The 26,625-nt window shown below is 37.5% G+C and overlaps 1 long non-coding RNA gene across 2 annotated transcripts in view; it reads left to right on the forward strand.

The window, feature by feature from the left end:
* The first annotated feature begins 6,624 nt into the window (after nt 1–6,624).
* The window catches only part of LOC140614083 (uncharacterized), a 33,992-nt gene continuing 13,991 nt past the window's right edge, over nt 6,625–26,625 (forward strand). For both annotated transcript variants that reach the window (XR_012014977.1, XR_012014975.1), the window contains exon 1: nt 6,625–6,686. This is a non-coding gene — a long non-coding RNA (uncharacterized lncRNA). The remainder of the gene's footprint in view (nt 6,687–26,625) is intronic.

The following is a 26,625-nucleotide window of genomic DNA, read 5'->3' on the forward strand; positions in this document are numbered from 1 at the left end:
CTACTAGGTTCGTTCTGTTAATGGGTGGCACTAACAGGAGATTCAGAGGATGGGAGAAGGGCTTCCTGTTTCCAGCTCCTGGCACATTGCTCCAGCAGCAGAGAGCAACTCGTTCTCTGGTCTCCAGTTTTTTAAAACACTTCTAGGCCCAACCTGTGGCACTGCTTTATAGATACCATCACTAGCCCTATGGCTGCACTCCTTTGTGATAATAAGTATACCAGCTCTACCTCATCTTCCTCAGAGACCTGATTATACCAGTCATGTGGCATCTTCTTACCTGAGAGCTAGCAACATAGGGCCAGCCCTTCCTCTCAACGCCTAAGTTCTGTGAGAACAATCTACCCTTTGCTTTCCTCAACCCTGAGAGTAGTACCTGCTTCCAATAGTTACAATTATTTTTAGGCCTTCTTTTTGTTCTTTTAATCTTCAACACCTGTGTAACCAATTGCTTGTATTAAATTCCTTCTGTTTGAATATGCTGCATGGCATCTACCTTCCTGAATGAACACTGACAGATATACCTATGGTAGGTGAGAGTAATGGGCAGATGCTGACAGAGTAGAATAGAAGTCACCGACTGCTTTGGAGGCCACCATGAGGTAACATTCTTTTTCCTTCAAACACACATCTAGTAACACTGGAATCTGGGGAGGCTAATGCTGACATTGTATTAGTGAAATACAGAAACATTTGCTCCCAGTCTCTGTGGTACAGAGAAAGAACTCTGGAGTTAGCTGTCCCTCTTGCATGGAATGATATTTATCTTTACCCTGGGATAATGGTGAGCAGGACAGTTCTCATTTTCTTCAGCTCACATCTACTCTGGACTGGTAGCCATTCTAGCCCCTGGCAAAGAAGCTTCTTGACAAGAGATAAAAGAAATAGAGAACTCAGTTATTCTGGGAAGGTACACAATGGAGATAACCCTGCCCTGTATTTGTGGTGGGAGCTACCACAAATATTACCCTCTGGGTCAAGGGGCTGAAGTTAGTCAGGCCACAAGGAGTAACAACCAAGTTTGCACAGACAAGGACAACAAAGTCATGAAGGGTTCTAGCCAACCAATGACCATCAGATGTTGGTAATTGTCTGACACATTCCAATTTCAGAGATGTTAAAAATGTGAACAAATGTTTGTCATGAAAATGATTAAATATTGAAATCCAGAAGCCAGAGAGATAAATGGTAACCAAGGAGGCTAATACAAATAGAGTGGATATAAACAGAAAGACAAATACACAACAACAAGGACAAATGCCTTGAAAATGGAAACAGCTCTCCATCGCAGAATTAGAATTTGATGAAAGCTTAGTACACAGCAAGTTCCTCATGGAAGTCTCCAGATTCAATCGAATGCCAATACCTCATTGGCATGAGGTCAACTTATGTTTAAAGCATCTTTAGACACCATTCCTTTACAGGTTGTGTATGACCCACACTCCTACTTATAGATAGAAGCAAATTGGAAAATCAATGATTTCTGTCCTAGAAAGTGCTTCTATTAGAGTGCTTTGGTTTCTAATAATACCATATATTTTCCTTGTAGTCTATCTAATACTTAATATGAATGTCTATAGTTTTGAGAAATAAGTCATCCCTTTTATGGATTAGTAATAGAATCTTATATGATAGCAGAATTTCTCTTCCCTTCCTCCAATACTTGGCTGTGATTGATTACTACTTAGACATAACATAGAGCAACATGAGTTATCATGGTAGCATTGGGCAAAGGAAGAAGTTAGGATATGGTTCAAGATCTGTATGACAATGCAGGATAGCTAGGATATGTGGCCCAGCTGTAACGATGGACCCTGGAGAGTCAAGTGGGTCATTAAAAACTGTGTCCTGGTCTTCAAAGAGCTTACTGTCTTGGATGGGAGACTGAGAAATGAACAAATCCACTTTAAGCCATATGCTGAATCATGGCATATGAATGTGTTCTAGGGGGCACCAGGTTCTAGGGGAACATAGAAAAATGATATATTAAATGTTTCTGGAAAGCATGGACAAAATTTGAAATGGATGTAATGTTTGGGTTGAGTCTTGATGGATGGCTTGTGATTTCCCAAAAAGACAAGTTTGAAAAGAAGAGAGGTTAAATTCCAAAAATAATGAATAGCATGTGCAAAGTCAGAGTAAAAGATCATGTGTGAGCAGTCTGGACATTTCAGGAAATTCAATAAGAATCTTAAGGAATAGAAATTTTATTCTGAAAATGATAGTTTGAAGAAGGGAGTGATGTGATCATACTTACATTTTAGTGTAACCACTCTTTTAAAATTATGAACAAGGTAGAAACATCAGTAGGTGGTCATGCAACTAATCTAAGCAAGAAAGAAGAGGGCCTAAACTAAACAAGGATGGAAAAAAGCTATTAAGTAAAAAAAAAAAAAAAGACAAAATAATAGAAAATGGAGAACTTGGTGACTGGCTATTTAGCAAGGCTAAAGCTTAGGTGAGAAGAGGGTGATTTTGTGGATGGCATTACTAGTACCTCCAATAGAAATGCAAGAGGATGGAGGAGAAATAAAATCATTGAGGTGCCTCTCTCAGCTAGAAGTATGGCCTTAGAGCATAAGAGAAGGGCCAGGCTTTGGGCATAGATTTGGAAACAATCAGCATTCAGGTGTTAGCTGAAGCTTTGGGCATGAATGAAATCATTCTATGATTTAAAAAAGAAAACAAAAACAGGAAGGGGCACCTTGGTGGCTCAGTTGGTTAAGCATTCGACTCTTGGTTTCGGCTCAGGTCATGATCTCAGGGTCATGGGATTGAGCCCTGCCTCGAGCTCTTTGATCAGCATGCAGTTTGCTTGAGATTCTCTCTCTCCCCCTCCCACCACTTGTGCACATACAGTCTCTCTCTCTCTCTCTCTCTCTCTCTCTCTCTCGATAAATAAAATTTTAAAAAGAAGAAGAAAAGGAAAAAGAGACCCCTGTGAACAGAATGCTGAACATTTTGTCCTATCATTTGTATGGAAGGAAAAAGAGAAAAATGGAAAGTAGTTGAAAAATAAAGGTCAAGGAGGCAGGGGAAGGACAGAAGATAATAGAGTCATGGAAACATGAGAGAAGAAAGTTTCATAAAGGAAGCAAAGTTGCCACATATAGCAGAAAATGAGAATGGAAGAACAAAGTGTTTATGGGATCTCCCAAGTGGGATGATGATGATGATGACCCATGGGTCATCTCAGCATGAGTATTTTTAGTGGAGTTGTTTAATGAAAATTGGGTAAATCAAGGAACAAAAAGAAAATAGAAAAAGCTAGTGCAAACTGGTTCCCATGACAGTGGAAGACACCATGTAAGAGTAAAGAGAAAGAAAAATAGAGTGTTGGTTAGAGGTCAATGTGATATTGAGAAGAGATGAACCAGACTTGAACATGCTTATATGCTGAGATGACAGCAAGACAAGAGGGAGAATAATGGAAGAGAAGGAAGGGAATGGAATCTCAAGCACACAGGGAGGTAGGTCTTTTATTCTTAAGAGAGGTGTCTTTTATTCTGAGGTAGAAGGGAAGAATAAGTTTGATATAAATATATATTCATCTAGTAGATGATTGATTCAAGGGGAGAAAGTATGACATGGTGGCAGGGAATCCATATGGCTGTCAACATTCATGAGTAAAGTGGGAACTCTGCAAAATTTTTTTCTTGAAAAAAAAAATTTCTAGCCATGGTAGGCTTTTGAAATACTGGTTAAAAACATGGGCTTTGGAGGGTGACAGACTAGTGAGTACTGATTCTGATATGTGCTAGCTGAGTGACCCCAAATTATTTAAATCCTTTCTAGGATTTAATTCCTTCATGTGTAAATTGGGGGTTATAATAATATCAATGTTATACAATTTTGTGAAGATTAAATGAAAAAAAATGCATGTAAAGAGTCTGGTACCTCATAAGTATGCACATATAATTGGGCTAAAAAAAAAAGTAAGAGCCAAGGTAGAAATTCAGATAGATGTATGGACTAGGCCAACTTGGAAACAGGAAAAAGAATCACTGGAATTTAACAGTAACTCAAGAGACCAGCTGGGATTGGTAGCAAATGATTTCTGGGAGCCACGTGGGAGTCCATCAGTTATGGCTGACCCAGTAAATAATAGATCTGCATGGGCACCCCAAATCTAAGCCCTAACAGAGTGATTGCTGCAGCCTCTGAGACACACTCTGCACATTAAGATTTTCCTGTTCACTTCTAGGCAAAGATAGCATCTTAGGCCCAGGAATCTTCCAAATGCCAATGAAAGTGTCAAAGGGAACAGAAGAATTGGGGAACCTTGCATCAGTGTTAGAGGCTAGAGTAGAACACCTTTTGCATGCAGAAATGTCAGGGAACTTTTTGCAAATGGAATCCTATTTCTTAGAAACACTATATATTTCTTGAGAAAGTGAGATGGCCTCTCGAAGAAAAAAGTGAAGGAGATCTTGAAGACATTTTAATAAAACCCTGGAACATAGGTCTGTGGTGGGAGGACCCAATGGGTGGTGGAGCTAGCTGTGAATTTCTCGCTTGCAGGTTCTACAGAACCTAAGGGCAGTCGCAGCTTAAGACCAGGTACCTGTGGCTGTGCCATGTAGTTAGCAGTTGCATTAGGGAGTAGGGGATTCTCCATAACATCAAAAGGGTCTTTTTCAGTCTGTTTTCTGTTTTTTGATATCAAAAAGAATAAGGCCAGACCATTCCAGATCAGGTCCCTGGCACAATGGCTTTGCCATATACAGAGAAAGCTATGACCTCACCTCATGTAAAATCAGGATAAATTCTTTGTCAGGATGTTTAACCATTGGATGAGTAAGTGCTGTATACTGTAAGGCCTAAGAGAAGATTAGAACAAAAACCAAGTAAAGTATAATGGGATCCTAGAAAAATCTATTCACTCTGTTTTGCAGAGAAATAACAGACCAGATAAAATAGTCATCATTCAAGGATGAATAAACAGGCAAAATAAAACCTCATTATGAGGCATATGAAAAATTCTGTAACTTTAAGAAATGAAAATATAGCACTCAAGAGGCAGAGGAAGAACATACTTTTGAAAAAGATTTACTACAGGAAATGGGAATAAATTTTAAACAGCATATGCTTTGTGATCTAAATAACATTCAAGGACCCCATGAAGCAGGAGATGAAAAATGAGAGCAAAAAATATATTGAGGTATGTAGAAAACTGGCTGAGAAACTAGAATATAGGGAGAGCAAGATGAAAGAAGAGAAAATGCTGTAAAGCTGAATATGAAATATGAAAATTGAAAATATATTAGAAGCACTAAAGTACTTAATTGACAATGCTTATAATTAATCGGTAATATAGAGAACAAATTTGAAGCACTCTTCCAGAATTAAAAGAAAGTGAATATGAGATAAAAATATTGAGAAAGGAGATGATAAATTCTACTGAAATGCAACATGAAGAAAACTAATATCTGCGAGGAAGGCACCCAAACAAATAGAAAAAATTGCAATGATTCCAGAGTTTTTAAAAATAAATTCCTGAATTTAATACGTAGATGTTCAGATCAAATGGGCTTGATGAGTATTAGACACAATTTATATGAAGAGACCAGTTCCTATGGAGATTTGGAATTTTAATTTTTCAAAATAAAATCCTGGAAGATAGGAGAACAAAACAAAACAAAAAAAATACAATAAACAAATTAACCACAAGGAAGAAAAAAATCAGGACCAGAAGTTAATGGAGCAACATCTTTGGAGGCCCAATTCAAGAAGAAGACTAAGATCTAAGAATGTTAAATCTAGACATGTTATCATTCACATTTGAAGGAAAAAGGTCATTCTCTGATACCAAATGTCAAAAACTAAATCATTCAGGTTCTCTTCATGAGAGAAAAAAATCAAAGCTTTCTAGACAACTATGAAATGAGCTCAATTTTTTAAAAAAATTTATGTACAAGGAAGATGTACTTTGGGGAGCCTGGGTAGCTCAGTTGGTTGAGTGTCTGACTCAGTTTTGGCTCAGGTCATGATCTCAGGGTCCTGGGATTAAGCCCTTTATTGGGCTCCATGCCCAGCAGGGAGTCTACTTTGAATCCTTTCTCTCCTTCTGTCCTTCCCCTGGCTCACACACTCCCTCTCTGTCTCTCACAATCTAAAATAAAATAAATAAATCTCTTAAAAAAGGAAGATGACCTTATACAAAAGACTGGCAGTAAGTTCTAATATATTTTAGTGAGGAATCAAGTACAAATTGGAGCAGATACACTTTAGCTAAAACAGAAGTTGCAAACTTCATCAATAATCCTTGAAAAAGAAGGTATAGCATGTACATACAGTAGTCCCTTCTTATCTGCAGAAGATGTATTCCAAGACACCCGAATGTCTGAAACCACAGACAGTACCAAACCCTATAAACACACACATTTGTGAAAAGTTTAATTTACAAATTGAGTATTGTAGGAGATCAACAACAATAATAAAATAGAACAATTATAACAATATACTATAATGAAAGTTATGTGAACGTGGTCTCTTTCACTCAAAATACCTCTGTATTATACTTACCTTCTTCTTCTTGTGATGATATGAGATGATAAAATGCCTACATGATGAGAGGAAGTGAGGGGAATGATGTGGGCATTGTGACATAGCATTAGGCTCTTACTGACCTTCTGACAATTCATCAGAAGGAAGATCCTCTCCTACCAGACCATGGTTGACCACAGGTAACTGAAACCACAAAAAGTGAAACTGCATGAGGGAGGACTACTGTAATACCATTTAGCAAATTAGAAGTTGAGTCTAAATTTGCAGGCAGAGAAGGAGATGTAGAAAAAAAAAATAGTATGCTAGTATCTCTATTGTGCATAAAAGAAAAGTGGTAGACACTGATTTATTCTCCTTGACATGGACCGAAAAGTAGAACTGTTTATTTTTAAAAGACAATAATTAGCAAACTTAAAAGGAGGATGTATGCTATTATATTAGAAGAGAGAAAAGTGAAAAGAAAACAGATATGAGAGAGTCAAAGATAAATATCAAAAGAAATAGCAAAGAAGTTGAAGTAGAATAAAATGTGCTGGTTTGAGTAAGCACAGACATGTAATTTATGGCAAATAAAACTTTAGCATTAGATCATAATCATCAATATTTGCCTACCAAAGATACCTCAGAAAGAGTAACTCAGGAAAACTCAAAGTATATGATTATGTTAAAATAATAACTACTCTCCCCACCAAATGGTTGGAATTACAATCATATAAGATGAAATAGATTTTCAAGGAAAAAATGTAAATGTTTCATATGTACTCTTTTTGTTGTTGTTAGTAAGAAGATCCCAAATGAAAATGTAACAGGCTTCAACTTTCATGTGCTAAATGACAGAGTATGTAACAACCATAAAGCAAACACAAGAACTAGAAAGAGAAATTGACTAAAATAGATGCATAGTAAGAAAATGAAGCTTTGTTCTGCTCTCCAGACTTAAAGCAGGCAATAAACAAGGAAATAAAGGATTTGATAATATAGTCACTTGAGTTGATTTGAAAATACACAAGGAAAATTAAAACCCTCATACTGATGATATATTCTCTTTGTTAAATATCTTAGAAACACTTAAAATTTCATATATACTGGATCATAAAAAGAAAGCATCAGAATTTTCTACAAAGTAGAGCTATACAACCATATTCTTTGATCAAAATGCAACAAAATTAATGGTTGAACAACAATAATTTTTAAAAAGATTTCTCAAGCTTTAGATGATGACAAAACAAAACAAAATTCTTCTATGTAACTCTGGATCAAATAGGAGATTTAAGTTGTAATTACATCAGCCATCAAAAAGAATGAAATCTTGCCATTCCCAATGATGTGCATGGAGCTAGAGTATATTACACTAAGTGAAATGAGTCTGTCAGAGAAAGACAAATACCATACATTTTCATTCAGGGATCCCTGGGTGGCGCAGGGGTTTGGTGCCTGCCTTTGGCCCAGGGCGCGATCCTGGAGACCCGGGATGGAATCCCACGCCTGGCTCCCTGCATGGAGCCTGCTTCTCCCTCTGCCTATGTCTCTGCCTCTCTCTCTCTCTGTGACTATCATGAGTAAATAAATAAAATCTTTAAAAAAAAATTTTCATTCATATGTGGAATTTAAGAAACAAAACAGATAAACCTAGGGGAAGGGAAAAAGAGAGGGGGAAGAAAACCATAAGAGATTCTTTTTAAATGTTTTTTAAATGTTTATTTTATTTAAATTCAATTAATTAACATAAAATGTATTATTAGTTTCAGAGGTAGAGTTTAGTGATTCATCAGTCTTTTTTTTTTTTTTTTAATTTTTTAAATTTATTTATGATAGGCACACAGTGAGAGAGAGAGAGGCAGAGACACAGGCAGAGGGAGAAGCAGGCTCCATGCACCGGGAGCCCGACGTGGGATTCGATCCCGGGTCTCCAGGATCGCGCCCTGGGCCAAAGGCAGGCGCCAAACCGCTGCGCCACCCAGGGATCCCTCATCAGTCTTAAATAACACCCAGTGCTCATTACATCATGTGCCCTCCTTAGTGTCATCACTGAGTTACCCCATCCCCTGATGCCCCTCCCCTCCAGCAACCCTCAGTTTGTTTCCTACAGTTAAGAATATCTTATGGTTTGTCTCCCTCCCTGGTTTCATCTTATTTTTCCCTCCCTTCTTCTATGATCCTTTGTTTTGCTTCTTAAATTCCACATATGAGTGAAATCATATGATAACTGTCTTTCTCTGATTGACTTACTTTGCTTAGCATAATATTCCCTAGTTCCATCCACATCATTGCAAATGGTAAGATTTTGGTTTTTTGATGGCTGAGTAATATTTCATTGTGTATATACACATCTTCTTTATCCATTTATCTGTTGATGGACATCTGGGCTCGTTCTGTAATTTGGCTATTATGGACATTGTTGCTATAAACATTGGGGTGTACCATAAAAGATTCATAACTGTAGAGAACAAACTGAGGGTTGATAGAGGGGGAAGTAGGCAGGGGATTGGCTACATGGGTGATGGGAATTAAGGAGGGAACTTGTTATGTTGAGCACTGGGTGTTATACATAAGCAATGAGTCACTAAATTCCACTCTTGAAACCAGGATTACACTACAAATTAACTAACTAGAATTTAAATAAAATTTTGAAAAAAAAAAAAACCCTAAAACATACTTTTTAAAAATATATAGTTACAAAATACTTAGAAAATCACAATTATAAAAATACTACACATTCAAACCTATGGTATTTAGTCAAAGCCCTAATTGGGCAAATTCACTGGGGTGCCTGGGTGGCTCAGTTGCTTGAGCTTTCAACTATTGGTTTCTGCTCAGATCATGCTCTCAGGGTTGTGAGATCCAGCCCTGCATTGGTCTCTACACTCAGTGGGGAGCCTGCTTGAGATTCTCTCTCTCCCTCTCCGTGTGCCCCTCCCCCTACTCACACATGCTCTTTCCCTCTTTAAAATAAGTAAATAAATCTTTTTGAAAAGCCATAATTGGGCAAATTCACAAAACATACTTTTATTACTCTTAAATAATAAAAGAAACAAATGAATTAAGCCATTAACTTGAGAAGCTTGCTTGAAAATAAAGCAAGCCTAAAGAAAAAAGGAGAAGAAATTATTATAGATGAAGCCAGAAATTAAAATTTAGTGAACAAAAGGGAATAGAATAGATAAATAAATCTTAGAGTAGTTCTTTAAAAAAAAAAAAGCAAGCAATAAATAGAACAAAAAGCATAAAATATACAAACCTCTATTTATTTTAATCAAGGAAAGAACAAGAGATGAGGAAAAATTAAGGATAAGAAAGGAAGTGTCATCTTAGATACAAAAACATTTGAAAATCTTGATATAATGAATCATTTCCATTCATATTAAATGTGAATATTAACTGCAGAAGAGGCAGGAAACATTCTTAAGAATGAATTGAAAAACAAATGTAAATATTTACCCTTTAGAGGATTAAAGAAAATTATTTCCAAATTTAAAGAGCATATAATTTTCTCACTTTGTTAACTCTTCAAGTCTATTAAAATATATGGACAGAAAATCCCAATTCAAATACAAAACTCTAATGCTAAAAACTTTTCAAACTAACACAAAGGAGAAAGCACAACAGCCTCATACATATTTAGATTTTAATGCCAAAATCTAAAGTGCAATACTAAATTTATCCAGCTATATGAAATAATGAAAAGAAACCCCAGTAGGTTTTGTTTCAAAAATGAAGATAATTCAATATTATAAATTCATTAATATAATACAATTTTTCACATTGATATGTCATAGAAGAAAAATGAAGTGATTATCTCCAAGTATGACCAAAAAGTAATTTGAAAAAAAATGCAATGTCCATTTTTAGTAAAAGCACCTGATAAGTAGGACAAGAATAGGAATGAAGTCTTCTTTTTCAAGTTGGTACAGATTATTCATCTTAGTAGATGATACCTAATAATAACCTCCAGGAATATTCACTTTAAGAGAAGAAAAAAAATACAAAGATTTTTTTTATTATAAATATTATTCAGGGATCCCTGGGTGGCGCAGCGGTTTAGCACCTGCCTTTGGCCCAGGGCCCGATCCTGGAGATCCAGGATCGAATCCCACTTCGGGCTCCCGGTGCATGGAGCCTGCTTCTCCCTCTGCCTGTGTCTCTGCCTCTCTCTCTCTCTGTGTGACTATCATAAATAAATAAAAATTTAAAAAAAAATAAATATTATTCAACTCTGCTCTGCAATATCTAATCCACAAGATAAGATCAGAGGGAAAAAAAAGTTTAGTAATTGTACAGAAAGAGGAAAAATACTATTATTTACTGATGTTATGATAGTCTATCCAGAAGTATTGAAAACAAGAAAGAAGTTGAAACATTTATATCCTTAATAAGAGATTTTGTCTAAGCGACCAGTCACAAACTAAATATACAAAAATCAATTGGTTTTATGTATACAAGCAATAATTAACTTGAAGATTTCATTTAAACATCCCACTCATAATGAAATGAATAAATTACCTAGGAATATATTTAATACGAAATGTTTAAGACTCACAGGAAGAAAACTACAAAATGTATTACAGATTTAAAAGAAGACTTGAATAAATGGAGAGAAACACTGTACTTTGCTCCAGTTTGTTTACTGAGAACTTGTAAAGCTGTCAGTTTTGAATGGGGCTCAGAGCAACATAATCTAGTTCCACTCATGAATGTAGATGCAAAAATCTTAAGCAGAACAATATCAAATCAAGTCTAGCAGCATATTAAAAGAGTAACACATCTAGAACAAATAAGATTTATTCAAAGAATGCAAAGATTGATCAATTTGGGGGCAGAAAACTTGTCTGTCTTGTTCTCGTTTATATTCCTGGTATTTATCATAGTTCTTGGCATATAATAGGTGCTCAGTAAGTACACTTTGATTGAATGAATGAACATTAAGTAATTTTTTATTTTGCTATATTAACAGATTAAAGGAGGAAATCACATAAAATCTCAATAGATGCCCCCCAAAGTTTGATAAAATTCAAATCCAGTTTTCATCCAACTCTGAGATAGAATGAGCCCTTTTATCTTGCTAAAGTTTTCCACCAGAAACACACAGCAAGCATTATACTTGGTAATGAAGGAACAAGAAAAGTATGTTTACCTTGACGTTTCAAACCTCACTGGAAGTCTTAATGAAACAATAAAGAGAATTAAAAAAAAAAAAAAAAGCTATGAACCTGGGGGAGCAAAAAGACAAAACAGTCATTATCCACAGAGGACACCATCCTATGCTCAGGAACTAGAAGAGGGTCAAGTGACAACTGATAAAAGATTGATTCCAAGATCAACATACAGTCATCAGTGGCTTTTTCCTATTCCAGCAATAATCAAATAAAACTTTAATAATTGTCCCAATCATGATTGCAATAAAACAATTAAAGTCTTAGCAGTAAACCTGAGAGAAATATGCTGAGACTTAGGTGAAAAATATTAGAAAACTTTATGGAAAACTTGAATAAATTAAGAGGAAACCATGTTCCTGGATTATAGATATTACTTCCCTATAACTTATCTATAAATTCAATTAAATCTTAATAAAAAATCACATATGAATTTTTTGGAAAGGAACTCAATAAATCACTTTCCACACTTGGGAATTAAAAATAAAAGTCGTCTTTTTTTTTTTTTTTTTTTAAAGGGACAACTTGCCCAAGGAGCAACTTGCCTTGCAGTATGTGAAAATAAACTATAATCTCTAGTAACTAAAAAAGTACGATATTAGTCAGGAGCCCAATCAATCAATAGATCTAAATGGAAATCTAGATGCCTATCCCACCCTATTCACTACGAGAAAACTCCATATGCATTAAAAACTGTGACATTTTTTAAACATTTAAAAATATAGAGGACAAAGATAATATTTTTATAACTTTGGCATGGAGGCCTTCATAAGTAGGATATAAAATCCAAAAGACACGAAGTAACAGATGGATAGATTTGCCCACATCAAAATCAAAATTGTCTGTATGACAAAAAACAATATGAAGCTTTAAAGCAGGTTTAGGCTTAAACTGTTTTTGTACCATATTTAATAGAGGATTCATAATCTGAGAAAAATGGGATCACCTTTAAATAGTAAAGGAAGGGAAACAACCAATTTTTAAAACGGGCAAAGGATAAGAATAAAAATTTACTGAAAAAGAATTATAATTAGCCCCTAAAGATGTTTAATGTCATTATTAATTGGGGACATGTGAATTAAAATGAGAGAGTTTTGTTCCCAGAACACTGACTCAAGTATTGGTGAGGATTAGGGAATAGGCACTCTCATGTGTTGCTGGTGGGGATAAAAATTGGTGAAGACAGTTTTGCAGTAAACATGCAATTCTCCCCAATTATGCTTTATGGGCTTTCCATTGAAGGAAAATACATTGTTCATCATAGCCAAACATTGTTCATTATACCCAAACATTGGAAACATCATACATATCTGACAATATGAATCATCTTTAGTACTCTAGTATGTGGACAGAAGAAAGAAACATTATGTGGACACAAAAAAGGAACTATATTGACCTGTATATATGGACATTTAAAGCAAGACATTACTTTAGTCCATGAACTTGAGGACTTTGTTTTGTTCATCCTATATCCTTATCACCTTCAACAATGCTTGGCATGTAGAAGGTTCTCTGTTAAAAATTTCTTGAGTCAATGACTGTTAAAAAAAAAAAAAGCAAATGTGTGAACAATGTAAATATAATAGTCTTGTTAATGTTTAAAATTGAATAGGTACATATATTTAAAAGTATAGAAAAGGGACCTGAAATGAAGCAGCAAATTTTTCCAGTGTGGATTTATAGGAATAAAGTACAGAAGTTACTGGTGAAGAAGGGGATCTTACTTATCCTCTTCTGTGTAACATACTACTCTAATTCAGGGGCAGAAGACCACCATCATTTTATTATTTTCTCTGATTCTGTGGACCATGAATTTAGACAGAACAACAGAGATAGCTTGTGTCTGCTCTAAAATAGCTGAAGCCTCAGTTGGGCAGACTCAGAGGGCTGAGGATATTTCAAAAGACTGGCATTGGATCATCTGGAGACTTCTTACATGTTGGTGCCTAGGTTAGGAAGGCTCAAAACCTGTTCAGCTGGGACCGTCACCTGGAGCAGCCACTTGTGACTTCTCCAGGTGGCTAGGGTATCCTTGTAGCATGGTAGCTTCAGGGTATTTGGAGGAGTTATGGCAGCTTAGAGCTCCAAGAGCAAATATTCCAATGCAAATAGTAGAAGGTGTGTGACCTATTATGACCTAACCTTGACAGGCACACAGCATCACTTCCACTGTACTGTATTGGTTTAAGACTTCACAAGCCCACACAAAAATTCAAGGGGAGGAGATCTAGATCCCACCTCTCAGTGAAGAGAATGGTAAAGAAACTGGCTGCACTTTCAAACTACCAGATAAGGGAAGTGCTTATTTCTTATTACTCTTTTAAAAAATGTAATCTTTGCGATTTGAGGATTTATTCATGGCAATAAAAGAAGTAGTTAAAAACACAGACTTTGTGTTTCAGAGCCAGGCTTTGAACTTCCGGTTCAAAGCCTGGCTCTTCCATTTAATAGCTGACGGATCTTGAGCAAACAGCCTCTCTGGGCCTAGGTTATGTGATATGTAAAATTAGAGGTAATGATAACACCTACCTCACAGGACTCTGCTGACAATTTCATGGGTCAATACATTGAAAAGTCTATAGAACGAAGTCTGACATGTAAGTACTAGTTATAACTCTTGCTTGTGTATTAAAAGGAAAATGAAAAAGAATGGAGCATGCATAAGAATTGGTATTTTAAAAATAATAAGAGATAAGGCTTCATATTGATTGAACCCTTAACCCTCAGCTGAGTTAAAAATCTTCTGTTCTAGACGCATAAGAGATCACTGTAAAACTAGTCTGAGCTTCCTCACAACATGGCCACCTGGTGCATCTTACACAACCATTCGTGGCTGCAAAGATGAGTGTCTCAAATGAACAGAATGGATGCTGAAAAGCCTTTTCCTACAGCATAACCTCTGAAGACAACAGTCTTTTCTACCATACCGTATTGGTCCACCACTCCCTGAGCTTAGTTCAGATTCAAGGACAACACTTACAGGTTACCTGTTCAGGAATACTTATAGATCACCTCTCCATAGGGAAAATCACAGAAAAATGTGAAGATATGTTCTAAAGTCTCTACTCTCTCACTCAGGATGGCATATTGGAGTAGAAACAGCTTTAGGTGTCAGATCCCCTGGTTTGAATACCATCCTAGTCACTTACTATTTAGACTTGTTCTGACTGTTTAATAAATTAACACATGTGAGATACTTGGTATATATCAAATTCAGTGTGATAGTTAGCTTTATTACTTTAGCTAAAAAATATTGATTTATGAATAAAGGATTTATTTGAATAATCATAGTTATTATCTGTTTCTTTTGACAAAGAATAAATCTAGGGCTGCTATGCTATAGGCCAGAAAATTTCAAAAAATAAACAGTAGGTAAATTTGTATGAATTTTATATGAATATAAAATATGGTAATAAAGTTCAACTCAGGAATTACAAAAAATGCACTGAGTAAATGTCTAGTTTCCCACTTTTAGGGTAGTCTAGCTTCAAGCAAATGAAAGCTTCTGTCAGATTTGAATATATACTTCCTCTTTCTCTTTCTAATCACCTTGGCATTATAGCCCATTTCTAGAAAACTTAAGACTCCTATAGAAACCCTTCTCAGGATTCACCGTTCAATTCTCTTCTTCTGCCTAGATGGTGAACAAGGGCTCATAAAATGCATATCATATCATTATATTATGTTTAAACATTTTTATTTCTCCAGAGAATTTAAAATATACAAACATGTGACTCTGTGAGGAAATGATCCAAAAAAGATTATAAATACAGCCATAAATGTCAAAGTTCCTAAAACATTTCACTGGCTCTATCTTCAGAAGAAAGTGTTTACACAGAGAACACACGCCAGCATGTTTTATTATTGTTATTGTGGGCATTAAATGTTACAAATGCAATCTGTTTGACATATACATAAACGATGGTCTCCACGAACCTGTAAGAATCACCTCCAACATTGTGGAGCCTGGGAGCAGAAACAATTCAGGAAAAGCGTGGGCGACAGGCTCTCCAGAACAAGCAAGATATTGCCATCCCAAGGAGACAATTCGGAATTCCTCTTTGGCTTTTATCTTACCAAAGGCTGAATTTAAAATGTTATCTGTTTTACTTGCAGATTTTCTGGGAAGTTATTATATAGTAAGTGATTAATCATCACTTGCTTTTCTGTTGGACCCATTCAAGATAATCAAGACTTTTTCTCTTTTCTTAAAAAAAAAAAAAAAAAAAAAGACAGGGAAGAAAGAAGGAAGGAAGAGGGAGAGAAGGTGAAGGTGGAATAAGAAGGGAGAGAGGAAATCAGAGAAAGGAAAGGAAGGAAAGGAAATGGAACAAGGGAGCAGATGTGTTCTCCACCCGACAGTGGTAGGTAGCTAGAGGGTCTCTTTCCTTATTGGTTTCCCTTGCTCTTCGTTGGGTCCACAGAAAGCTTTATCCATGATGCCATGTTCCTTTCAAGAGGGAACTGCCCCAGGGCTCCTGGGTGGCTCAGTGGTAGAGTCTGGGACTCTTGACTTGATTTCTGCTCAGGTTGTGTTCTCAGGGTATGGAGATCAGCCTGTGCTCAGAGGGGAGTCTGCTTGTCCCTCTCCCTCCCTCCCTCCCCCTGCCTTGTGCTCACTCTCTTTATCTCCCTCTCAAATACATACATACATACATGCAAATAGAAACTGCCCCACTCTCAGTCACTGCTGCTTTTCTGTTTTGTACAATGAGAATCCCTCCTAACCTAAACCCCAACAGAGACATCTCTAGAGCTGTGCTGTCCGGTAGAAATAGGACAGGAACCTCAAATGTGAGTCACCTCTATAATTTTATATTTTCTCTTAGCCACATTATGAAAAGTTAGAAGAAATAGGTGTAATTCTTTTTGAATAATTTATTTTATTTAAGCTGATATATCCAAAATATTATCATATCAACATTTCATCAATATAAAACTGAAATATGTTACATTCTTTTTTTACCACTGACTTTATGAAATCCAGTGTGTGTTTTGCATGTATAGCACATCCCAGTTAGAACCAGCCACATTTTCGTTATATCCCTGTCCTCTACCTTGCTTCTTATTCATCCTTAAAATTATCCTCTCCTCTCTTGAACCACTTTGAGTTAGGCTCTGCTTCTTCAAACCAAAGCTGAACACAATAGCAAATGGGGGATTTGGTCATGGTGTCTTATTTACATATCTCTGGCCTTTTAAAGAATTCATGGTATAGCACCAGACTCCTTTTATTCAGCTATGTGCCAATGGAGATGTTTGGGATTATTTGTGGCTCTGTGGGATGATAGGGCTTAACTTTGTTTTTTATTTTTCCTATCATGTACCCCTTTCTGTTCGGTGTTATATTTTGTTTGCAAAAATCCTGGCACAATGCAATTTTTCATCAGGCAATTTGGAGAGTTCCTCTTAACAATGCCCTTTGAGACTATTACAAAAGTTGTTAACATTAAATCGCCCTAGTGAGGTGCTGTCTTTGATACTGTATAATTTCATTAACTGAAATCCAAGATCAAATTTTCCAATTCATCTAAGCTATTTATTAGCCCTACCTTTCTTGGTGATTAACTTTGATGACAATAGCATTTCACACAATGTTCAAACATAAAATTCTGTTTCTTATATTACTATGGGGTTATCTTTTGGTAAACATTTTACTCAGGAGCAGCTTAGAACAACCATGAATTTACGAGTTAATGATCCAAATATCAGTTTACCTATTAGTTAAAAGGAAGTTTTTTGACTGTAAAATGTGCTGAAAACAACAGATCTCAATACTTATGAGTGGTGTATGAATGTGCTGTGACACAAATATTATGATTGCTTTAAAAAGTATTCTAATATCATCTATAACATTGAAGAGTAAGATGACTACTCGTGAAGAATGAACATTTTTGTTATTTGTAAAATTTATCCCGATTGTAATTATTTCCCCACCTTTTACGCCCAGGAAGGTTGGGACTATGATCTTGGGTGCACAATTTAAGGGATGCCCCAAAACTCAGTAATCAAGATAAAAAAATATTTTAATATAATATTTAAAAAAATAAAAATTAATGCCAAAAATGTGTGATGAAAAAGTCAAGAGTTTTAGATAAAGGCAGGATCAGAGATTGCAGGGAGGAGAGAACACTGCTCCCAGACCATTATGGGAGATCACTATCGCCACATTACTGTGATCTGCATTAATTTCAGAAGCTTCCGCCATACACAGAGCTCAATCAATTTTAAGCTCCTAAGCAATCACTGGGCTCTAATATCTTCTCTTACGTACTGTTGTTCTCCTCTCCATCCTCGCACTTTGGGGTTCTCCCCAAATATTATATTAGGAAATTCAAATGTATTTCACTCTTCAGATCAAAATTAAAGAAGTTCTCTGTTGGTGCTGCATGATTCTAAATAACTGTGAAACCTACTTTTAGGCAGAGTATAAATAACATGGTTGAGAATAGAAATCTATGAATAGTGCTTTGAGTGAAAGAACGGTGTAGCCAATTTCACTCCATTGAGGTAAACGCTAAACAAGACGAGCTTGTTTTATTTCATACAAAGGAATGACCAAATTAAGCATGAGAAAATGTGAGAAGATTTTCAATCGTGACTTTTTTTTTTCCAGCTTGAATTTTTACTCTTCTGTGCCGCTAGAAATAGAATTCTGGAGAGCCATCCTCTCTTTCATGAGCTTTAGAAAAACCAGTTTGCTCTAGACTTTATCAGTGGCCTCCTAATGCCTCGGACTTTCATCACTGTTCTAGATATTAAGGGCAAATGGGAAAAAGTGACTAGTAAGTGTGGTAGTTTGGGATCTAAAAGCTAAGCCAGCACTTCTCAAGTTCTCCAGTTCCCCGGATGTTGTTAAAAATGCAGATTCTGGGATGGGCTCTGAAATTCTGCATTTCTGACAAGTTCCCAGGTGACGTCAGGGTTGCTGTTTCATGCACCAGACTTTGAGTAGTAAGGATCTATGCTAATTGTGAATTTCTATTGTTTCTTTTGGGACTGAACGATTAAGAAATTACTGTACTTAGAAATATAAATTAAGTTGCTACTCTAGAATATAAGGTTCTTGAAAGTAGGAATTCTGCCTTTTTTCTAAGATCTTATTTATTCAAGAGAGACACACACAGAGAGAGAGAGAGGCAGAGACAGAGGCAGAGGGAGAAGCAGGTTCCATGCAGGGAGCCCGACGTGGGACCCGATCTCTGGTCTCCAGCATCACGCCCTGGGCCGAAGGCAGGCGCTAAACCGCTGAGCCACCCAGGGATCCTCTGTCTTGTTTGTTCCTATATCCCTAATGCTTAGAACATTATAGGGCCTGTTGAAGGTACTCAAAGGTTGGTTGTGTCAAATGAAAGGAAATAAAAGAGAATTGGGGCCAATTTGAGAACAGGGGCTCTTAAGGCTTTTGGGGGCCTGGTTTCCTATCCCTTCAGCAATCTGGTAAAGACGACGGACCCCTTCTCAGGTTAATAGTTTTAAATGCATAAAATAGAATACATAGAGATTACAAAGGAAACCAATTATATGGAATTATAGTTATCAAAATATATAAAAGTCATATGTGTAATGTAATAATACGTGCTTTTAAAAGACAAAAATTTAGCAGATCTAATGATTACTATAATCGTGAAGTGATGAATATAAACAATGTTTTCAGATATCTGCAAGAACTGTAATTTGATAGGAAAATATCTGTGATTTGGGGGGTATGAAGAGACAGGTACTGCTAATATTACTATCGGTTATTGCCCTATATACATAATTGGGAGATGTACTCAATTCCAAATGGAGGTGAGTGAAGATAATATAATTGTCTTCACATTCAAGTTCACAGTGCATCCTGAATTCTATTCATAAACCTGTTAGGGTCTGTGAACCCCAGTTTAAGAACTTGTTTTTAGATAGTTTTTACTTATTGAGCTTTTCCAATGTTGGCTAAAAATTGGTGTGTGAAGAGAAAAAAAAACAGTGATACTTCAGATTATTTCATTTTATCCAACAAAGTGTCTAGTGCTGGATGTATTATTTCGCTTTCTTTTTTAACACAGCACTTCAACTTGCAGAAATCTGAAATAGCTTTTTCTAGTGATAATTTTGCTCCCTTTCATTCATGTCTACAGCAGTGACAAAAATATAATGGATACCTATATTCACTGAATAAACAACTCACAAATGCAACTTTGTAAAGTGCATTCCCATGAAACAGATCCATAAACCTGGTAAGCACACCAAGACCCCATCAGGAATGTTTGAACTAAATCTTAATTTGTTATTCTTGAACACTTCACATGGCCTTCTAAATGAATTATGTGCTGCCTCATTGACAAGAAATGTAACAGACTACACATTCGAGAGACAGAACAGGGCTTGTGGGATTGTTTTATTGAGCAATTTCACAGGTGTTAACAATAGAGGTGGGCTAAAGAGTTGCAACCGAAGAAGGTAACTCTGAGCCTGGAGTTATTCAAACACCTGTTGGCAAGTTGTCCTCTTTCCTCTACCTCCTTTCCTTTGGAATAATTTTGAAGGGCTGCCTTATTGTCTTTCCTTCGGAAGACAGAGAGTACAAAGAGGGGAAAGAAGAGAGACAAGGAAGGAGGGACATGACAAACCCGAGAGTCTAACACCTAGAGCCAGGGTCTAAACTCAGAGCTGGCTACGGGAGCACATGAGCTCTGTTTGACAATAACCATTGATAAAAATGGAGTTTGAATGAGCTCAGGAGGTAGTGTGCAGGTACGTGTTTAATAAGCAGCTCCCTGGGGGTGGGGGCAGGATGGAAGCCCCGATGGGTATTGTTTGCCAATTCTGCGGTATAAATGGTTGATTTCAAGCTACCAAGGTGAGGATGCTGCAAGGGGATTCAGGAAGAGATGTATGTGTACCATCAACTCGGGTGCCCTGCACACCAGCTCCAGCACCACCTCTGAGCAGGGCACGCCCTCTCTTGGGTTTCCAGCTCTGCACGGCGCCTTCACCTGACTCCCTTTCCCTTGTCCCACCCCCTTGGTCCCAATGGGTGCTGGATCCCATGACTTCTGCCTAGAGCTTTTCTGGGCTCCTGACGTTGGTCAGAAAACCAGTGTGAGGAACGTGCTGGCTATTTTGAGGTGCGATCGGAAACTTGCGTTCATTGTGAAGAAAGCAGGGGATTTGGCAGAGAACAGCAAGGATTGAGCCTGGATGCAGCTGCTCCAGGAAGTGCGGCTTGGGTGTCACTTGATTGGCTGCTACCTGCCTCTGTTTTTCCATCTGTCAGAAACAGCTGGGAGGTCACAGCTAAATGAAAGGTGGAAAATAATTTGAAAAAGTCATGGGGCCACACAGAAAAAAACAAAAAAAAGTAGTACTATCACTTCGTCTCCTCAGCTTCCCCACTCTACTAAATGAGAGATTCTGCAAGGATTGGATACTATTTCTGTCTTTTCACACTTTTTCTCTTGCTAATTTTCAGTGGGCTTCTGAGATCTGATATAAATGTGCAGGCGATGTGGAAACTGATCAAGAAGCAGAGATTTATATTAAAAATGATATGCATATATTTTACCACCCGTTTTAATGTTGCGATTTTGGTGATGATCCATTTGCTTAAAAGGAAATAAAGACTTCAAGAACACATTACTTAGAAAAAAAATCATATCATGTGTCTTTTGGCCTCACATTTAAACCAGATTACAAAACCTATATTTACTGGTGGTAACGCTTAGAAGAGAAGTAAAAGATTTTATGCAGCGTTCCTAAATCAGTAGATCAGGATCTATCAGGAGATTGCAAAGCCCTATTGAGTTCCAAACCAGTTACCGAAGAACTCCCCCAACTTCCCTCCTCCTGCCCAACATATACTTCCCTCCTGGCTGATTTATTAGAGGTGCTCTGCTGGGGAGGGAGCAATGAAGCCAGCTGCTACGCTTCTCTACAGCCCATTTCTCCCCTGGACGTTATTGTCAGCACCCCGGTGACACTAACAGAGTGCTGCTTCTAGCTGGAAGTTTGGGAACCTGGCTCTCTCTCTTTCTTCACTGAGTCTTCTGTCTAGCTTCAGGGCCACCTCTTGCCCTGCCAGCTACCAGAGGGATGAGAGGAGTAAAGTGGCAAGCAGCAAGATGTGAATATTTGTTTAAAAAGAGCACTTTAATGGTACTTCAGGAAGATAAATGGTAAACCAGGTTTAAATATAGTAGCACCCCTTGCGAGGTTGGGGGTTGTGCTCTAAGACCCCCATTGGATGCCTGAAACCATGGATAGTACCAAACCCTAGATATGCTATGTTTTTTTCCTTTATGTACCTGTTCAAGCTAAAGTTTGATTTATAAATCAAACACAATAAAAAATTAACAATAACTACTAAAAATAATTCAACAATATATTGTAACAAGTTAGGCGAATGTGGTCTCTCTCTCTCTCAAAATATCTTACTGTACTGCACTAACCCTTCTGGTGATGCCATGAGATGATAAAATGCCTATGTGATCAGATGACATGAGGCAATGATGTATGCACTGTGACGTCAGAAGGCAGGTCATCTGTTTCCAACCTACAGTTGACTGTGGGTAACTGAAACTGCAGAGAGTGGACTCATGGATAAAGGGGAACTACTATAACGATAAGAATTCTAGAAACCATCTCCTACTAGTTTGTGATATTTACATTATCTCATTTAATTCCTCCTTCACATGTCCATGATCTGCCTATGGTCCCAAGGGCAAGTCAGTCTGAAGGGGGAGAAAAGACAGACTCATGAACACTTGGATAAAAGAAGCTACAATGATAAATGTTGTTCTTGTCATCCTGTTTCTAGTCTTGGCACTAATCTCCATGCCCTGGATGCCCAGCCTGGCTAACTTCTACTCATCTTCTAAGATGCATTACAGAGACTATAGCTTTCGGGAAACTTCCCTGTTAGCTTTCCCACCGGCACCCCTTTAGATGGACTCCTCTGATCATCACACTAACCACAATATATGGTCCTTCTGTCCAATCAGACTGCATGCTCCTTGAGAGTAGAGAATGCAACCTGCTCTTCTCTCTGCCCCATTTTTTTTTTTTTTTGGTACAGAGAGCACCCAAAAATGTTTTGTGAATGTGTGTGAGTGACTGAGCCCTGGAGGGATAGTGCAATAAGGAAAAGAAACCGGATAAAGGTTATAGCAGAAAGGACTTTTGCACAGAATTTTAAAGAAGACAATGTTTGGGGTAGGAAGATATGTTTCTATAGGGAAATGAAGAAGTAAGCAATATACCTGTAGAGGGAAGTGTATCACTTTGTTTAGCTTAAGGTCTGAACTTCAGATTCACAGGAAAGAAGGGAAGGCAATTGGTAGAAGTTAGTTTGAAGCCACTATGCAGAGGAATTTAGCCATGACAAGGACCTATTGATGCCACAGTGAATCTGGATATGCTGTGCGTCTTGAATGTTCAAGTGCATGCGAGGTTGTCTTGCAAAGTCAAAATTCCCAAGAGTGTTATAGGCACCCTGGAAAGGAAAGGAGAAAATGCTGGGCTCTAGGTTTTGTCTGGGGCTGCCTCATTCAGCAAAACGAACCTCTTGTGGAAGTCCACATGCCCCCCTTCAACCCCTGGAAAGTAAAACTCAGTTGCACATATGTATTTTCACTAAATTATTAATGGCATCAGAAAATGTTCCCATTTCCACTTTTTATGATTAAATTTCATCTTTCATGAAAATCATGTGTAGTTTCTTCATCAGCTGGTAGGCAGCACAGCTTGATACCTCAGAAAATCCCTTATGCCTTAGATTCTTTGTTCTCTCATTAAGCACTTTTGAGAAGGATTACTCCATTTTCTCCTAAGTATACAAGCATGCGCATGCGCTCTCTCTCTCTCTCACACACACACACACACACACACACACGCGTGCGCGCACGCACACCCTTATGTCATTAGTGGTGTATCTTTATCTTCTACAGCAAGCCTGCCATGTATTTTTTAAAATCTCCACTTTGTAGCTGTTATTGCCAGGTTGATAAAGAAGACATGAAATCCTTTCTGGCACCAGAAGCAGCTAACCAAAAACCTGTACTGCCCCTTCAAACCTCTTCTTCTACTCTTTAAGAACGCTGGCCCCTTTCTATCTAATTTATTATCTTAAGAAATTTGCTATTTTTCCCCCAAGGGGAGGGACAAAAACTCACTCTTCAAGATGTTACTTTGTTTACTCCAGTTAATTATTTAAGAGGATTCTTTAAGCCCTCACTACTCAACCTTTACAATTCCACACAGAAACAAAGATAATTTAGAAGGCTGAGAATCTTTATGCAAATTGAGATTTTTCAGAGCTGGAAAGGGCACATCACAGCTTCAGCCTGGTGAGGGTTGGACACCGGGGCATCGTGGTGTTTGGTAGCTCATGATGAGGGGGATTTTGGCCACGAACGTGGAGCCATTTGTAGAACATGTAAACAAATATTAATAATACAGCATTAATTTATTGCTTCTGCAGATTATTTCTAATACAGACTTGCTGACTTGTACATGTATAATACATAAACACATCCATAAAAGTTTAATGCCTGCCGACTAGTACGTTCACCCACAACACTGCCTGTTGACACATTTTCGCTCTTCCTAACACTGCTTCCTGAAAGAGTCAACATGATGTCAAGGTGGCAAAATTAAGACTGACACCAGAGGAAGGGTCAGCAAATTAACTTTTTCAAAACTTTTGGGTCAATTAGACATTTGGATAGACATTCAACAAAATGTGTGGTGATCATGAATGTGACTTTAGTTTTTATTTTCAAAACTGGATCCTGAATTACTCATAGGAGCAGAAGAACCTGTCTATACTCTGAGGACGAGTTGCAGTGAGTTCCAAAAGCCATTCTGAAGAGTACCCTAGACATTTTGGCTGAAGACATTTTGTACCACTTGATAGAGCCTCATCAATCTTGAAGGAAAAACCTTAACCCATGTATTCCTTTCAAAATTAACACTTCTAATAAACAAAAAAAAATTTTTTTAATTTAAAAAAACCAAAACGAACACTTCTAAAAAGGGAAGAGAATAGAAGAATGGTGATAATATGTTGCAGGATCTGAGTTCTAAAGTTTTGGGCATACATGAATCCTGCCTCTCTTTCTGTCAGAGCAAGATCCCTCCCTTACTGAGAGCTCAGATTTCCAAGCATAAGCCCTCATTCCTTATAGGAAACATAGGATACAATAGAAAAGCATTCCAAATCATTTGCTCTTCACCCTTTGCTGATTGGAAACCAGACTCACCCATAGTTTGGATTGTTTTTAAAGGCATGTGAATATACATTCTGCTTTTTCAGCTTCTGTGTGTCTGGCACAGAAATGGAAATTGGAACCAGCCGGCTCCATCCGTTGTCCACCCCCAAACAGTCTCTGAAATTTCTGTTCCTCTCTGGATAGTGGATGTTCAGTCATTTTGCAGCACTCAGCTCGGCTCTAATAACAACTCTATTATGGCCCTGTGGCCTTTTTCATAACATTTATTTTCAGGTCCGCCATGTGTTGGGCATCCATAACAGCCGGGCTGACTATCACTCTGTGGCTCCAAAGGCATCGGCAGTGAGAGTAGATCTGGACTCCTGCAAAGTCTGATAGAATTGGCTGGATTTCATGCGACAAGCTCAGATTATGGTCCTTTGTCCAGAGCAGGCATGAACGAAACAGAAAGGCTTGACGGGGCCTGCTTCCTAAGAAAATAAAGGGCCATTTGTGGTGTTGTTTTAGATTAAAGCTCAACTTTTTTTAGATCTTAAAGCTCTCTCAATTAGGTAGGCAGCTTGCTTTACCGGGAATTTTCTTACAATTACAATTTGTGGAGGAAGTTATTGCTCAAGTGAAGCTGGTTCCAGCTTATGCCTGAAACTAACATTTGGATAGCACCTTAGCAATTTCCTTCCTTTCAAATTAGTTATGACCACATTCCCCTAGAATCTCGACCTAGGATCTCTTCATGGAGATTTCTGAACCACCTGCTTAGAGGTAGATATGTATATATTACTTATATCTACCAGTGATTAACAAAGTAATAGATTGCTTCTTTCATTTTTACCTTGTACTGGTTCTTTAATCATTGCACTTATCAAAAGTTTTTATCATATTCAAAGGCTACGTGAAAACCCCACAACCATTGGCCTGGGCAAAAAAGTAATTATAATTATAATTTATCACTGTCCTAAACTACTTGTTTCAGTATTTGAATAGCTAACTAGGAGAACAGCCATCTTTACATAAACATACTGTTAGATTGAGCCTATTGAGAGCAATTTATAGTCAGTATACCAACTTGCTGACCACTGATGGACAGCCAATGCCCAGAAAGCAAAATGAAGCTGCATGATTTAAACCCCCCAAAAATACTTTGAGTTGGACAATTCTCCAGGATAGGCAATCACCTACATGATGTCTCCACTTGGATGTCTAATATAGGTCTCTCAAACAAGTCATGTCCACACAAAATTCTTGATTTCCCTCGCACTCCAAAACCTATCCAGTCTTAGGCTTCAGTGTCTTTTTAATGGCATCATTTTGGCTGAGATACTTAGGTTAAAAACATGGGTATCATCCTCAATTCTCTTTTTATCACATACCCTATAAAAGAGAAAAGCATAAGGCGATATTGGCTCTCCCTTCAAAATCTATCTCAAATCTGAACATTTCTCAACATCTTCATTCCTCCACTCTCATCCACACCACTATCAAGCTGGCCTGAAAGGACTTCTAACTCTTCGTGCTATCCCATTGCTCACTGTTAGTCTCTTCTCCACCCAGTAGCTACAGTGGTGATTATTTCACAATGTTTTAGGATTACATCGCCTCCCTGCTCAAAACTCTCCAATGGTTTCTTTTTTTTTTTAAGATTTTATTTATTCATTCATGAGAGACACACAGAGAGAGGCAGAGACATAGGTAGAGGGAGAAGCAGGCTCTCTACAGGGAGCCGCATGTGGGACTCAATCCCAGGACCCTGGGATCAT

The sequence above is a fragment of the Canis lupus genome, chromosome 22 (genome assembly GCF_048164855.1).
Source record: "Canis lupus baileyi chromosome 22, mCanLup2.hap1, whole genome shotgun sequence".
Lineage (NCBI taxonomy): Eukaryota > Metazoa > Chordata > Mammalia > Carnivora > Canidae > Canis > Canis lupus.